Genomic DNA, 13689 nt, shown 5'->3' on the forward strand with positions numbered 1-13689 from the left:
GGGGTTGGGGAGCGCAGCGGAGTGAGGGCGGGTGGAAGAGGCTGCAAGGCGGTTCTCGAGCAACCAGCTGGAACCCCGCGTCCCGGCGCGCACGGACGTCGATACCCGACGTCGCGGTGCCCCCGCTTGTCTAAAGTCAACGTCCCGGTGCCGCCACGTGTCAGCGCTCGACGTCCCGGTGCCCGCTCCGGGTGCTGCCGCTCCGCACCCCGGCGCCCCAAATCCTGACCTCCCCCACGGTCCGCAGCCCACAGGTGACGTGACGCCCGCAGATGATGTCCGTGGCGCCCACCCCCATCCTCTCCCCATTCCCAGCCCTGCTCTGCTCTCCTCTTGACCGCCCGTGCTAAAGATCCGTTCCCGACGGGTTTTCAGGAGCTAACGACCTGCAAAGTTAACTTCTGTAGCTGCTGCTCAGCGCTAATGTTGTCCCCAGCTGCACAATTAAAAGTTGAAACGTTCCTTCCGTTAACAAGGAAAGTTACCAGTATCGATACCAACGCAGACTCTGGGCCGTGGCACTGCACACAGCTGACTCCGAGATGCCCACACCTCCCACACAACACCTGCCCCTCGTTAGCAAGTTTTGGGCTCGCTGATCTCTTGACACACAACAGTTTGAGAACAGAGATGCAGTTTGTTGCAGGAAGCATTTGCAGGGCCTAAGCAATGGCTGGCTCTTGCCAGAAACACATGGGTTATGGGAGCCTAAGTGATGTCTGAAATTCCCGACGAGTTTCTTCTCCAAAAGAACGCCCGGGTGCCCACACAGCTGCCCACAGAGCGGGGCTCACTGCCCCTCCAGGTGCTCCGCTCTGCGGGGATGTGGCACTGAGGGATGCAGTCAGTGGGCACAGAGGGGTGGCTTGGGGTTGGACTTCGTGATCGTGGAAGTCTTTTCCAAGCTTAATGATTCTGTGGCTCTGTGGAACACAGATGTTGGGCTGCTAAACCCCAGAGGGGCTGTAGAGGTGCTGAGCCAGGTAAGGACACCTCACTGCACTGGGAGCAGGTTCGTCTCTCTGCCACGGAGGGATCTGCATTTATGTTCTGCCTGCGCTATAAATTCAGTGTCATAATAAAAAGGATCTAAATCTTTACTGAATAATTCATTTTCATGCATAGGGAAGAAATAATGACTTATATTATATTCCATCTATCATTTAATAAGTTCTTGAGATTGATCGACTGGTGGGTTTTGGAAGTCCCTGATCAGCAGTGGTGCTGCGGGCTGCCCTGCTGCCGCCCAGCCACGGCTCCACCTGACAAATGTTATTTAGACAGCTTTACGGAGGGGCGATGCACGGGGGAGCTGCCAGGAAATCAGAGATCGTTTAAAATGCAGAATATGTCATTGCAAACAATTGGTGCTGCCTCTCTGCCTCGGTGTTGGCAGCAATCTGAAGAACTGCTCCCCCCGACACACTGAGGGGCCACGGCTCCAGGATGGCCCTGGGGGCCCACGTGGCTCCAAGGTGCTGCAGCTTGGGCACATACCCACAGGCAAAAGTTGGGCAGGGTGCAGAAAAAAAAAAAAGTTGGTTGGTTTTGGTTTTGCTTTTTAAGGCTGTCCGTCCTTTGACAACCAACTGCATCTCCTAGTGGTGAGCACTATCCGCCTGCCTGGGCTGCCTGCCCTGCTACCAGCTGCCAACTGGGACGAGTGGGAACGGCCTCAAGTTGCGCCAGGGGAGGGTCAGGTTGGGTACTAGGCAACAATTCTTCTATGGAAGAGTGGTCAGCCATGGGAACAGGCTGCCTGGGGAGAGCTGGGTCACTATCCTCAGAGGTGCTCATGAAACATTTGGATGTGGCACTGAGGGACACGATTTAGTGGGGGAATATTGGTGGCAGGTGGACGGTTGGACGGGATGACCTTGGAGGTCTTTTCCAACCTTGGTGGTTCCACGATTCTAACACAGCAGCAAAAACCCTGCCCTTGGACGAGGAGGATCGGCCCCTGCCGCTTGCCAGCAACAAACAAACAAAGCCACTGAGTAGGGCTGCCTGTGGAGGAGGACAGAAAGGAGGGTGGGCAGTTCCTGCATGGAACTGGGCTGTGCCAGAGCCGTCTCTGAGCTCACACCTGCTGCAGATGTGGCTCCACACGTCAGGGGGAGACTGAAGTTTTTCTCAGCGGTAGTTCCAGATCTGCATCAAGTTATTTCAGCATCTTGCTAATGAAGACATTACACTGACCTTACTAAAATCATTGGGATTTTCATCTTAATTGCAAGAGCATCATTTTTTCAACTTGTTTCAAAAGAAGAACAGAAAACAAATATTATCAAGCCCATCTTTTAGATGATAAGGAAGGGGGAAAGAGAGCTCCGCAAGGAGGGATTTCAAAGCCTGCTTTGTTTTCATCAGCTTTGAAATCAACAGACAGCCCCAAGAATTCTGTTTTTCTGAACCACGGTGTTTAATTCTATTTACTACTTCCAGGCAATTTTTTATATAGGCACCAGGAAAATCAACCGGACCACTTTAAAGAAATGCTCCTGCTCTTTTCAGATGTGTCATTTCTCCTGCGGGTAGGAGGGTGGGATACGGATCAATTAAGCTAAAAATAAAAACAACACATGGAGGCAACGTGGGAAGAGGAGAGGGTGTTTGCTGTGCCCCTGCTGGGCGCTCCGTAGCTCAGGTGAACATCTCAAGACTTCTAAGGAGGAGTTTTGTGCTGACTTCTTCAAGGACCATCCCCGAACTGCACCCCCTGAAAGCACTGCGCAGTGCCACTGCCTCTGCAGCCACTGCATCCTTGGAGATGCACTTCTTGGGCCACATCCGTGCCAGAATCCAGCTGCCTTCCCTCTCCTGAAATGAGGCTCTCTACCTTATTCTTCTACTTGATTAACTGTTAGCAGAGGCCTTTAAGATCCCCTGATAAACTGTTCCAGAAGTCCAAACTAATATTATTAACTGTGAATCTTTTCCTATAAATAATTTCCAGAAGCAGATCAATGCTAGAACTGAGTCAATGGTTTCACTGGATTCATTTCTTCCTGTTACTCCTGGATTTTTTTTTTCCTGTAGCCACTAATCAATTACGATGATAAAACTGCCCTGGAAAACCCCCAAAATAAAGACAAACAGTGTGCATTATCAGAGACTGGCGATGTGCGTGGCATTGGAGATGCGTTACCTTCTCTGTGGCACATTTGTTTTCCCCTATAGACAGCTAAAAAAGGAGGCACAGTAAATGAATGGTCTGGATGTAACACAGCATTAATTCCCTGACCTTCTGCATTGAGTGACTAAGAATCTCAATCTCAATTATTCCTTTCATGATGGAATCTGAAATAGACACAGCGAGTCCTCACATTCTTGCTCAAAACAGGGAGAGGTGGAATGAGATGAGCCAGCCCGATCATTTGGCACTGAAATCACATTCATTATCAGCTCCGTGTCATTCAAAAAAATTGACTGTAGGAGAAAGCAAGAGCATCCAAGGAGAATTACTGCAGAACGCACACAGACAGCGTCTGTATAGATACGAGCACACCTTTATGTACACAATGTGTGCTTTAAAATTCACAAATCTGAAGCTGAATTAGGGGAAGGGAAAACAAGCCGCTCCCTAGAGGGCACCGTCGCCGTATGTTTGCAACCAGCAGACCAAAGCTGTTGCAGAACATCGTGGCAGGTCGGTGCCCCAGAGCCACTCTGCAGATGCGGGGCGTCCGCGAGCGCCCCGACCACGGAGCAGCCGAGGCCGTGGGACCTGGGCACAGCACAGTGCTGGCAACACCCAGGGCCAGGGCAGGAGGAGCAGCGAGGGCAGTGACAATTCCGCAGGGCGCAGGTACGTCCCGTGCTTCCTCTGGCACAACGCGCTGCTCGCCTCTCTGCGGTGCGTGGGACGGCAGCCGCAGCCTGGGGACAGGGGCCGTACGCAGCCTCCACTCGCATCGCAGATTCCAGCGGTGTAAATCAGGAAGAAATGTGCCTGCTCAGTGTAGCCATAACTACATTAAAACACCGTAATTGAATATGAACCGCATCAGGATGGAGTCGCAGATCGCAGGAGCACAACGAGCCGGGCGGATGGTCCCGGTGCCCTGCTCACAGAGCTGTGTCCCACGGCCCTCCTCACAGCACATCTCCTGCAGAAGCCCTCACACGGCTCTGCTGGTCCTGCTGTGCCGGCCTCTGTTACCCCCAGGGATCTCCCCACGACTCGGAGCGCTCTTTCTCACCGTGCCCATTCTTTGTTCTCTTCCCCCATTTCAGAAATTCCTCATCCTGAATCATTTGCTTCACTCAGATTTAAAACCCTGATGCTCCAGCTGCTCAGGTCCCACATTCTGGTCTGGCTCTGGGGCTGCCATCGGATTAACTCCCTCATTCCAAATCAGCTTAAGCAGAGGTTAATGCCGAGCTTGTGCTCACACCTTTGCTGAATCAGGGCTTTGCCGACTTCCTGCTTTATTTATTGGGCTTTCCGAGGCTGCGAAGCGGAGATGGCAAGGATCTACCTTGAACCTCTCCCAGGACTTCTTGTGATGGAGAGCAGGGGCTGCAAATGTTGCATGGCCTCTGCTGCATGAGGAGCAGCTTCATGAAGATTCATGCCTTTCATATTGTTCTATAAAATTAAAGTGCAGTGGAAAGTCACTCTTGAGGAAGTGAAGATCTACCGCAGTAATATACATGTAAACATAATTAAGCAACGAGTCCTGATCTACCTGTCCCTTCCTGGACAAAGTTCAGCCGGAAGATGGTAGGATCGAGCAATGCAAACAGTTCTAGCAGACTTGCCCATAAAAGCAATTTTGGGAGATGAGATCGATAGCAATGTCCCACTTTGGTTCACGCGAGCCAGAAGCAGAACACCGAGCCCTTCGTTTCTCCCTCTGCACCCCTACCTGCCACACTCAGTCTCAATATCCCCAAGCAGCGTACAGAGGTGTGCACCAACCCCGCTCATAGCACAGCCCCCAGTCCACAAAGTAGAGCTCGCACGCGGAGCCCGACCTGCAGCGCGCTTGCTCTCGGTGGCTCAGAACCCCCCGGTGTGTTACTCCGGCTGGGTCAGGTGCCAGCTCTCCCACTCCGGCTCAGTGCTGGATTAGGTGTCATGGGTGCTCCGGGAGGCGGCACAGGGCCAGCAGGAACGCACTGCCACGTGCCCGGCCCTGAGCTGCCGCCATCCCACACAGCTGTCACACTTCTCCCAGTCTGCACGTGAGCAGCGCCCCAAATCCCACACAGAAAGGACTGTGTGCTCCTGAGCTGCCCAGCCTCACACCAACAGCTGCATCGCCTCGAGCAGACCCAGCTCAGCCGTGGGGCCGAGGTGCCAGCATCCCCCAGTTCACTTCGGCCTTAGCCGCGTAGGTCAGTTATACACCTAACTGGCTGGAAATAGGAGGTGGGTTTGCACTTGGGTTTGGATGCTCATTTTCGAGAAGCCACAATCACACATGTGCAACATTCACACTTATGAGCTATTTGTAACCAAGTAAAACCTAGCTGCTTTTAAGCTGAACAGGAGCATCAGACTGTGACACGGATATTCAGAGCCTTCTGGAGTCCCTGGGTGGGGAGTGATTTTCTAAAAATGCTGTTTTTTTCCCTTTCCTTTTTGTTTAAAGTAAACGTACAGTCTTTGAAGCTCCAAGGAAAGAACTTGAAAAATGTGACCTTTGGGCTTTGATGAGAGACAGCAAATAAAAGTAATCCAGAGGACAATCCTTTCAAACAACATGCATGGTCAATGGAGAAAGGACATGTTTTGCTTGGAGGCCAAAGCTGGCAGCAGGCTCATATGTCATCTTTGAAAATGCCAGTGGGAAAACCTGGCACTGCCAAAACGCTGTGGCACACCGCAGGCTGCCCAGGGCTGCATCCCCTCCAATCCAAGCTCACTACTTGGCTGTGGGACGGATACTGACCCACCCCGCTGCTCCCAGCAGCGCCTTTGCTCAAGGAGCAGCTGTTGTGTGCCTGGCAGTGCTCCAGGAGGGGACGTCTGTCCACCTGGCACCTGAGAGCACTTCAGCCCCATCTCTTCAAATCAATACTTTCACGTCATTCAGGATCTGTGTCCATGGGCCCACTAGGATCCTGAAGCTACACCTCACACTGCTTCTAATGGGGATGCTCTTTCAACAAAAGGAAATAAAAGTTGAACATTTGGGCACTCCTGAGTTGGAATGGACGAAGCCTGCTGGACCTGTTCTCCCTGGGCCCTTTCAGAGCCATACATCATTACAGCACTGTCGCCCTCATGATGTATTGGTGTAATGCATCATCAGAGCAGCACTGCTCCAGTGATGCATTGCTCTTCAACACAGTGTTAGCCTCTTACCAGTCAAACGTCCACCAGCAAGAACACGTTCAGGACAGCCAGTACATTTTAATCTATTATTTCCAAAAACTTTTGGAGACTTGCACTGTTTACTTGGACGGCTCAGCCTGCCTGCTGAACACAGGCAGCTTCCAGCCCTGCTGTGAGCACCCAGCTCTCGAGAGCAGGGGATGGGTACTAACAATTACCAAAGCTCCATCCCACTTAAAGTCTTTTCCTTTCTTGAATTGCATGGAAGTTTCAAACACCTCTCCCAGTTACTTCTCGCCCCTTTTTGCTCACCTCCTCCTATGGCTGCAAAGAGGGGAAATGTAAATGGTTGGTCAGCTGGAAAAAAACTGACCAGCCACCCCACACTATATGTATGTATATGAGTATGTATTTGCACACGTGTTTAATTATAATTACTTCTTTTCAGCAGCAAGCAATGTGCCTGTTGCAACCAAAAATGATTTTGCTATTTCAACGCTGGGAAATCTGCAAGTCAAAGGTGAGGGAATGACTGCATGGAGCAGCTAATATGAAAAAAATCACAATCTGGCAGCTAGCAGCAGCCCGCGATTGCTGGCAGAGTGGGATTGCCAATCATTTTTATACCTCTGCACTTTAAATAGCAATAATGTGTTGAATGTGAAATTGCCTGTGCTGATGTGGTTTGCTTCGCTATTAAAATACAAGCGTCGGGACACACATTACACATTTGTGATTCCTCTGAGACATTGTTGGGGGGAAAAATACAAACTCCATGAGAAAATTGAGGGGGAATTAAGAGGCAAAGGGAGGGGTAGAAGCGGCCAACCCGGTCACTGAGAGATCGCAAGTGTGCAGAAAGGAAACAGGGAGAACATTGTTCAGCGCATCTGGACACGGCCAGGAAACAGCCAATTATTGCGAAGTCACCGGGGCACAATAAGCGACGGAGATTATTTCCGATAGCGTTTATCCCTTATTTGATTTCCATTTGTTTTGTCCTGCCTTCGCTCATCCCAGAGCGATGCTTGGCCCAACACCCAAGCCCCCGTCCCGGTGCCAGGCACTGCTGTGCTTTGCTCCAGCGACAGAACCATCAGCTCAGGCACAGAGCAGCTGAGAGACGTGGCACAGCCCTCAGGGCACAGTGCTCCCAGCACACACTTCCCTGCCAGCAGCTTTGGGGCTTTCCAGGAGCGCGGCAGAGCGGCCGGCAGCTTTGCCTGGGCAAGGACACGGAGAGCTGTACTTGTGGCCATAGGCAGCTTTGCGTCTCCATTTGTGTCCCAAATCAGGAAGCCATTACACATTCTGACAACCACATAACTCTTTGTGGATGAACAGGTCCGTTAACGTATGGTTTTACAGCCTTATTTATATACAAGTACCCACATATAATGCATATCTGTATGAAAAAGTGCCCAAGCCATCCCTGCATAAGCAGCTACACTCCTGAAAGGGGAAAAACTGATGATATATGCTCAGTGTTATTTCCGTCCACCTAAGAAGTTATTGCATGATTCACTGATCCCCACCTCGCTTTCTGCTCTCTGCCCTCTCCTCTGTCAACATATAAACAGCCATTCCTCAGCCACACATTTCAGGTGCCAAACTTCTGCAAAGTCTTTCAAGAATATGACATTCCTAGCTAAGACTCAGACAGACCATGGTTTGAGGGCAAGTAATACAAAAACGCCAAACCTTCAATATTCTCAGTCGTTTTGCTGTGAGTGGGCACAGCTGGGTCCCACAACATGGGGTCGAGGGGGAAGAGGGTGCGGGCAGAGGGTTGGGAGGTCCACTGAGCACACAGGGAACAAAGCAAAGAGATTTAAGGTCCTGTCATGCCCGGGAGTTTTATTAGTTCTTCTGCAGCAGTTATAGGGCTGAATTTTTTATTATTATTTTTTAAGAGAATAGGCATAGCAGTAAGGTCCTAGCAATAAAAAGTGCCAGAATGGAATAAAAACTGAAGTATCTCTGTTCATCACGCTCACAGAGTCATGCTATTGAACCAAGGTCGCACACAGGTAGGACACAAACCCACATTTCTCTGTCCCCTCTGCCCACAGCTGAGCCCCACGGGCGGCCCCACTTCTCTGCCTCCGGCAGCAGCTCCTCACCATCAGCACAGCGACCTCAACTCAAACCACACAGCCAGAGAGCACAATGTAATCAACGCAGAAAGGCTCATTTAAAAATGTTAAATGAGAGGAACAAAGACTTCAGACGTGAGCTGGAAGATGAATCGTGCTAAGAGAGGAAAGCTGTCCGGGAACTTGGGTGCAAAGGCGCTGTGTTTACAGCGGCCGCGACACAGAGGAGGTGGCAGGCGAGATATTGATTTGATAAGCAGATGAGTTGAAATGCTGAGTGCATTGGAGATGCTGATAGAAAAAAAGGATGGATGGAGAGACGGGGGAAAGCAAGAGAACAGCTGTGTACACTGAGATGCATGTGACTCTATGGAAAATAGAAGGTCATCACGATCCATGAAATTCTCAAAAGAAATTGGAGAAGTGGAGATCGCAGAGAGACAGCAGATGTTTTCATGCCAAGACAATGATGGAACCGTAATTACAGCGAGATGGAGCATCCTGCACAGGCACAGCGACGGAGAAACAAAACAAACCCCCAAACCAGACGCATCTGATTGGCAACTGGAAAAGGCTACAAAAAGGTAATAAGCATTTAGCCCTTCTATTACACTGAAGTCAGATGAGTGGAGGAGAGAGGGCACTTCACCAGCGCAGGGCACCGGCACCAGCCAGGAGGTCAATCAAGCTGTTGATGGGAACCCACAGGTCTGCCTGCGTCCTTCCCACAGGCTGCTGCCAGGGGCTCACAAGGCCGCAGCAGAGTCAGGAGGAACATTTTTTCCCTCGTTTCAATACAGGGGAGCCCAGACACACAAGGATGGGGGTCAGGACACCCACCAGCATGGCGAGTACTGCCCTGGGTCAGGGCTAAGGCTTAGGCTGTGAGCCTTGGGGAGCTCTGGGTATGCAGCCCCAGTCCAGGGGCTTCCCAAAGCATCACTGGGAAAGCAACTGCCCAGCTGGTATTAAGCTTATAGCAAGCAAAGGCAACTAAGGAAAGAAAATCCAAAACTTGTGGGGACTGTAGCAGCACAGGACACCATAGGAGGCAAAAAACTCATGGATGCGAGTGCCTGCATGAACATCAGCACGGGGCCTCAGTTTCTGACTCATCTGTGCAATGACTTCTGCTTTTGCAAGCCAGTTCAGACTCAGCCTGCCCCGAGAACAGGCAGCTGTCCTACGAGGTATACAGCACTGTTGGAAGGAAAACAAGAAGGCCTCGGGCTCTCGATATTTTTAGCAGGTGCCAAGATACACTTCCAAATACAAAAGTGACCGCTGTTACAGTAAATCTGCAAAGTGCATTTAAGATCCTGGGCTGAGGCAGCACAGCACCGAAACTTCCTCTGCTCCTCTAGGCTTCATACCGGCCATCTCTGAGCCTCCGTTTGCTTGATCTGCAAAACTAAAAGCTTGGCTTCACACTGCTCAGGAAGGCACGCCACTAACAAAAATAAATACAGTAAAGCCATTTAAATTAGGGAGCAGACTCCGCAAAGTGAAAAGCAGCGCTTTATCACCTCGAGTGCGGGCACCGCGCGAGGACAAATCTGCCAGCAGAGAGACGATCCGCACCTGCGAGCGGAAGGCAGCGTCCGAGCGCGTAAACGAAGGCCCGCAGGCCGGGCTCACAGCTCCGCTCCGCACCGCCCCGCGCGGGGACCCCTGGGCTGGAGCTCGAGTGCCACCTGCAGCACCGACGCGGCCGGCCGGGCTGAAGCGAGCGCGGAGCTCCCCGCGGGCACCTCCTGCCCGGCTGCACGGCCTCGAGCTCCGCCGGCCACGGGACCTCCAGCAGCGCCATAAAGGAGCCGAAGGTTGAACGGAGGCAGCCGAACCCTTCCGCCCCGCTCCGGGAAACAACCGTGCCAGCAACACGAACGCCTCCAGGAAGAGATGATAGCCGAGCCCTGGGCGAGGACTGAGGGCTCCGTGTGGGGCAATGCAGCACCACGAGCCTCCCAACATCGTGCTTTCTGCAACCGCTGATGAAGGAGTGTTTGCAGGGTGCCAGAAAGGTGCGCTCAGACACACTCTGACCCAGACAATGTGTGGAAAAAAAAACATCCACAAATTACTTTGACAGTGCTGTTTTCCCCACTTGAAACAGCATCAAACATCACTTCAGCATCCTTGAATCCAAACCAAGGAGTTCTGATGTAGAAAAAACAAAACAAAACAAAAACCAAACACCACCAGTGTCACCCACTGATGTGGCTTCAGAGGCAACCAGGGCTGCTATCACGCCTCTGACCACGTTTTTAGGCACAATACCACACATCTGACACTCAGCAGCTGTTCTTCTGTTCCAATTCAGCAGAGGAAAGAAACCCTGCTATGTGTCCCATTGCAAAAGCCCAACACAGGACTAGGACAGGCACAGGGTGCACAGCAGGGAATCACCCACCAGCATCCACCTGAGGAGCTGAAGGCACTGCGGGCAACTCGCCCTGGAACAGACGCTGGGGACAGAAGTCTATAAACGGCTCACAGCAGAGACAGGGCAAAGAGGGACCATTACTCACCTCAGGCAGCATCAGGAAAGTGGATTATCCAGGCATGTGCTCAGGCAATTCACAAGGTAAAGAGGAAGTAACTCTTTCACCCACACTTACGTTAGGAGACACACTGCCACTGATCTCAGAGATCAGAAGGACGGATGGCCTCACATGTGAACACACCAGAGGGCATCTGAGCATCCGCTATGGCCGCACATAGCGCCTGGTGTCACTCCCAGGGGGAAAGTGGGAGAGCCCCCGGGCCAGGAACACTGCAGGGGATTCAGCTTTTGTATTGTACACCTCAAATACTTGAAGAGACAGAGGTGACGGGGGCCAGCCAGACCTACAGCACGAGCAGAACGGAACCCCGACACGGGGCCATCCCTCTCACAGCAGCCCCAAGCACACTCCTGCCCTTTGCCCCAACAGCCCAGATTTCATGCTTTGCAGTGCTGCTGTCCCTCCTGCATCCCGAGAGCCAGCATGGCTCAGAGATGCGGAGCTCAGCGCGCTGCTCAGCTGCCCTGCACCACGATAGGGAGCGATGCTCGTGCGTGACTCGGTAGCAAAGGAAAATGGATGTAAATTTCATTTTTACTTTCACTGGAAAAGAACAACCTTCAATAAGGTTTCCACCCCCAAAGACAAAAGCCGGGCTCCATCTGCACCAACAGAACCCTTCGCTCCGGCCCCCAAACAGGAAGCACTCCAGAAGGAAGCGATCCATCAGGCGTCTCCAGAGACCTCATCGATTCCTCCCGTAATAAAATTACAGCCTTTCAAAGGGGAGAGCCCCTCCGCACGGCTCCAGAGCCGCCCCGCAGGACGGCCCGGCCCGAGGCTCCGCCGCCGGGAGCGGCCACCGCGGCCGCACGTGGGCAGCGCCGCGCGGGGAACGGGGCGGCACCGCGGAGCCGGGGACAACCGCTCCTTTTCAACGTGCTCCGCTTTACCGAGCCGCCTCACTCCCCTCGGCCTGAGCCCCCCGGCCTCCCTCCCCGTCCCGGCCCACGAGCCGCCCCGTTCCTCCCGCCCAGGAGCTCCTTACCCGCGGGCCGCCATTCGGCCGCGCTGACCGCGGCTCCGAGGAAGGCGCTGCGGCGGCCCCGGGCCGTGCGGGCGCTGAGCGCTGAGCTGTTCCGCAGCACCGCTCCCAGCTGCGCCGCTCGGAGCTCCGGCCAACAGCGCGGCACGCGGGGCGGCTCGAGGAAGGGAACGCGACCTCGTTGCTCGCCCCACCACCTGCCTCTTTCGGTAATTTCACCTCCAGCGTTCCACTCGCTACAGCAGAAACATGGAACGGGAAGGCATTTGTGCTGCTGAGCCTGAGGAAAACAAAAGATGCAGAGCAGACACAGAGGAGAGCTCCACGGCTGCTGCAGCGGATCGCTGATGGCCCCACGAGGCCGGGGAAGCGTGAAGAGGAGCTGAACTTCACGGTCAGGTGCAGGGAGTGCACAGCCATCCCAGTGAGCACAGACCTGGAAGTCCAGAGCTCCTCTGAAGATCCTGAGAAGAAAAAAAAAAAAACACACTTCCAGGCTAACCTGCGCTTGTTTGAAACCAACGACCACAGGCTCTATATGGGAGTAGCCACAGGAGATCTGTGTGCTTAGATCTAAAAACTCTAGACTCTAAAAAATGCAGTGTCTGCATTACCTTGGGATGGCAATAGTGCCTCTGAACTGCCAGGCTAAACTGTATTCTCCATCTTTGACATCTAGAAAGAGACAACAGGCAGGCACTTTGAGAACCAGCCACTCCAGCCTGCAGCTGGGGCAGAGCTGTGTGCGTGCACAGCTGCCAGCACCCACCACTCTAAGGTGTGCTAGGAAGCAGTAATGATAACCACCCACAGCACCTGCCACCAGCTGCTTACCTGGGAGACCATACCCCATGGCAAGGCCATCCCTCAGAGATGCTGAGTGTGACTGCAAGGACCGAGGAATCTCATGAAATGAAGCTCACCTTCTGCAATGAGATGCAAGGAAAGATACTGCTAAACTCTGCATGCTTCCAAACCACTACACCTCCCAGCATCAAGATGCTTTGTCTCCTGTCCTCACCTATACAGCACCGAGGTGTAGCCCGCAGTATCCACAGACTGTGTATATTCTGCAATGAACCCGACAGACTGGTTCTAAACCTTGAGACCAGGAAGACTGATACTCTGAACAACTATTTAGTCCGTAGATATGATGCACTCACAAAGGCAATACTCTCAAATTTAACACTTTGTTTTGTGCTACCCTCAGAGTCAGCTCATTCAGTGCCTTCATTTCTCTTCCTTTCAGAAAGCACAGATACATCCTGCTGCCAAAAAAATACCTGACCAATTGCAGGGTGCTCTGGTACCAGGTATGGACAAACTATTCACTGGGATACCAAGTCACATCATTGCTCTGCTTGGCTCAAATAACAAACTTGTCAGTGTTTTAAAGAGGTTTTGTCTCTGCACAGTAGGATGACTCCCACGTTTTGGGAGCCTTCAGCACACGTGGGACCAAGCAGCTTCCTGAGTCCACAGGGTAAATTCACTGCATGTATACAACAGCTGTGAGTACCACCGCTCAAATGTAGGCTTTCTGAAAAGCAATTCATACAAGGTTAAGTCCAGTTTTCAGTTCTTTCACAAAATTTGAAGTAAAAACAAACCCAAAACCAGGAGACTTGAAGCTTGACCTTTCTGTATCTGCTGAAAAAGCCATCAGGACTGTACCTCACCTGCTTATCCCACTGAGCTCTCTTCCCCACCCTACATCCCAAGTGATCTAGAAATGAAGGCTCTTAGTCATCACAG

Source organism: Meleagris gallopavo, chromosome 21 (genome assembly GCF_905368555.1).
Source record: "Meleagris gallopavo chromosome 21, MGAL_WU_HG_1.1, whole genome shotgun sequence".
Lineage (NCBI taxonomy): Eukaryota > Metazoa > Chordata > Aves > Galliformes > Phasianidae > Meleagris > Meleagris gallopavo.